Below are 3991 nucleotides of genomic sequence, written 5' to 3' on the forward strand. Positions count from 1 at the left end.
GATGATCTTATTTGCAAAGCAGAAATAGAGACACAGACGTAGAGAACAAATGTATGTATACAAAGGGGGAAAGTGGTGGGATGGGATGGATTGGGAGATATTGGCATTGACATATATACACTATTGATACTACGTATAAAATAGATAACTGATGAGAACCTACTGTGTAGCACAGGGAACTCTACTCAATGCTCTATGGTGACCTAAATGAGAAAGAAATGCAAAAATGAGTGGATATATGTATACGTATAGTTGATTCACTTTGCCGTACACTATGAACTAACACAATATTGTAAAGCAACTATACTCCAATATAAACTGTATTTCTATGAAAACAACAATTAAAAATTGAAATTAGAAAAAATGAAAAGATTTACCTATTATTCCATGTGCTTTCTGTATAAAAATCACCAGTTGGTTAGGCACTTGTGTGCAGAAAACAATTCTGATTAACTTAGAAAAGGAGGGCAAAGTTACTGGAAGAATTTGGTATGGCACAAATAAAGGAAAGCAGTGTAATCAGGTAATACAGAGGACAGGACACAAGGCGTCTTCTGGGACAAAGGCAGCCAAACTGATTGGACTTTTCAGGCCACTATTATTGGGATAAATGAGCTCCAAACATTTTGTTATTCTCACCATGCTGCTCAAGATTCAAATTCCCAACAGGAAGCGTCTGATTGGCCTAGTGAGTCACATTCCTCTTAATTAGACAAGGGTAGAATCAAGAGAGCATGAGAAACAAAGGGTAGTTTTCCAAAGGAAACTCACCATTTCATTGCCAATGAAGAGGAGATAGATGACGAACAGTCAAAAGCAGTAGATATCAAATCAAAATTCCATTTCCTTACATTCATCCCCATATTACTATCAGCAATACTGCTTTAAAAACATCCAATATGTAGAGGACGCGTTGTCGCCCCTGTGTGCCCAATTCAGTTTCTCTGCTCCTCCCTCTTCGCCCCCTTTCCCGCCTCCCTTTGTGCTCCGGAGGCCCAGAGGTATCGGCGGCCGCCATCGTGCTACTCGCGTCTCTGCATGAACACGGTCAGGACAAAAAATAATGTCCAAAGATATTTTGGCACTAACAGCGTGATCTATAGCAAGAAAGATGAGCAGTCTGTTCCACCTCGTGAGATTTCCAAGGAGACAGAGAGCCAACACAGTGTAAAGGAGAATACGTAAAAAGACGTAAAAGATTCTTAAGGGAATGAAAGTTGAAATAAGCACAGTAAATGTACAAACAACAAAGCCACCCAACAGAAGCCAACTTAAAAGTTTGGAGGCTTCAATTGGCAGACTTCAGAAAGCTCCAGAAGATGACCCCCAAAGAGAAGTGAGTCCCTGAGTTGTGGCTGCTGCATCCGCGGTTGCAGACTCTCTCCCTTTTGTTAAGCAGATGAACAAGTCAGAGCTGCTCAAGCAGCTCCAGCAGCACGAGGAAGACTCGAGGGCACAGAAGGATGGAGAGAGACCTAAAATTAGTTTCACTAACATCATATCAGATATGAAAGTTGCCAGATCTGCCACAGTGAGAGTTAGCACAAGACCAGTGCATCAGATTCAGTTTGATGAAGGGACTGATGATTTTGTTGGCCAAGAGAAGGCTGCTGATTTGAGAAAAAGTTTTAGGAAAAATATATTCAAGGGGAAGAGGCTTAATAATTTTGAGCTTAAGGCAGTTACTGAAGAGGCACCTGAAACAGAGGCAGCACCTTCTCTTTGGGATGTAGAATTTTCCAAGCAGTTAGCGGCAGTCAAAGTACAACACTTTCAGAATGGTTTTGAAGAGATGATCCAGTTGACAAAAGAGGGGAAATTGTGGGAGTTCCCAGCTAACAACGAAGCAGGTTTTGATGATGATGGTTCAGAATTTCATGAACATATATTTCTGGATAAATACCTGGAGGATTTTCCAAAACAAGGACCAATTCGCCACTTCATGGAGTTGATGACCTGTGGCCTTTCCAAAAACCCATATCTGAGTGTTAAGCAGAAGGTTGAACATATAGAGTGGTTTAGAAATTATTTTAATGAAAAACAGGACATTCTAAAAGAAAGCGGCATACAGTTCAATTGAAGACCATGGAAATTTTTATTTCAAGCTGTTGGAGATTCATATTATAATTTAAAAATTTTACTAGAAAAAAAAATCCAATATTTAAAAGTTCAAGCTTAAATATCATCAGACAACAACTACATCCATTAACAAACTATTGCACAATTCCTTTAATGAAAAATCCACTGAATTGCATTACAAATATAATTCTATTAATAAATATAACTTCACAAACATGCTCTAGTTGTTCATCAGTTCTGTGGAAAAGAATGTATAACTCTACTGTGCTTGGAACCTTCAGCATCTCTTTTATTTTCAATAGTATTATGTTACCTTTTAAAATACAATTCAGTGGAAATTTAAGTTGCGCATCAGACTCTGCTCTTCTAGAAGAGTTGATAAAGCATAAAAGAAACTTACGCTTGCTAAGGAGAGGTCTAGAGCTCTCTTCTCCCTAGTGCTTACTACTGGTGATAGAAGTTCTTTTGGAAACACGTTATTTCAAAATCGTGTAGCTTGTTTCCTCTACACTTCCTTCAAAATACTTTTCTAGCTTTTTTGAATACACTTTTTAATTTTTTTTTCTTTCTTTTTTTTTTTTTTTTACTTATAAGACACCTGAGAATATTTTGAAATAATTGGATACAAAAGTTGACTGTATGGGGACTTCCCTGGTGGTCCAGTGGTTAAGACTCCATGTTTCCACTGCAGGAGCCGCAGGTTCTATCCCTGGTCTGGGAACTAAGATCCACATGCCCTGTGGTGTGGCCAAAGGAAAAAAAAGTTGACTGTATGAACATATCTATTCCCAGAGCAGCTTCTACAGTTTTCTATCTATAAATGCTATGGTTTTTCATTAGACGATTGTAGGATTTAAGTACATTTACAAGCAATATTGAATATAAAATATATTAGAAGGTTTAGAGTGATATTTATTAAGAGAAAAGTAGATTATAGTTGTCTCCCAGAAAGACAAAGAGCTTGAATTAATCTTTGAAAAAAACATAGATCTCACATCAAATGAGAAGTTTTCTTTTAGTAAATAAGATTAAAATGCCTTTTCTAACAGCACAATGTTCATGTGATAGATGAATGTATCATTTACTAAAAAAAGACATTAAAAAAGGGCTTATCCCAAAAGATTTATTTCTTAGATCTGGCTAATCAAATGAAGAAAACAAGGAGTTTGTGTATGTAGACCACAGCCAAGAAACTTCTCAAAGGGCTGACTCAAACATCTAGTTTGACCATCATCATAAACCTTCAAACTAGAGATATAATAACATTTGATAAATGAGGAATGAAGGCTAAGAGGACCTCTACATTTATACTAGTTAGTTTGGAATTATCTACCTACTGAGGATGATCAGAAATGCTTGATAAAAAGTAAAAAACATCCTGAGAGATTACAAGATTGTGAAACATTCTTAGAATAAGATCCAAGAGAAAATGGAAATTCAGAGAAATAAAACTGAGAAACATTTTTTCTAGGGGATTTTTTAACTGAGTAAAGGAAAGTAAATGCCTGAGACGGGTATCAGAGGTATCAACAGCCTTGTAGGGCTTGGATGAAAAACTGGACATTGGGTTCTTAAAAGCTACATCCCCAAATTATGGTTTAATTGGAAGTAGTTCAGACTTAGTGGCTGTAAAGCAATTTCAAATCATTTCAAAACCTGGAGTTGAATGAACTGATTTAGATTGCCATTGTCTCCAGGCGCCTTGCAAGAGAAAAAGTAAATCCTCTTTTCTACAAAAGAATTGCTACAAATAGTTTTTCAACTAAATGCCTGATTCACGATGCAAAAATAAGGTACACAGAAAGGAGAGAAAACCAGCAGAAAAATAAAATAGAATAAATAAAACAAAATAAAATAAAATAACAAAGACACCAAAAAACATTCCAGAAAAAAAAATTACCATGAAGACAAC

The 3991-nt window shown here is 36.5% G+C and overlaps 1 pseudogene; it reads left to right on the forward strand.

Annotated features, from left to right (window-relative positions):
• The first annotated feature begins 640 nt into the window (after positions 1-640).
• Positions 641-2099, forward strand: LOC101269239 (28S ribosomal protein S31, mitochondrial-like; annotated as a pseudogene).
• The last annotated feature ends 1892 nt before the right edge of the window (positions 2100-3991 follow it).

Source organism: Orcinus orca, chromosome 7 (assembly GCF_937001465.1).
Source record: "Orcinus orca chromosome 7, mOrcOrc1.1, whole genome shotgun sequence".
NCBI lineage: Eukaryota > Metazoa > Chordata > Mammalia > Artiodactyla > Delphinidae > Orcinus > Orcinus orca.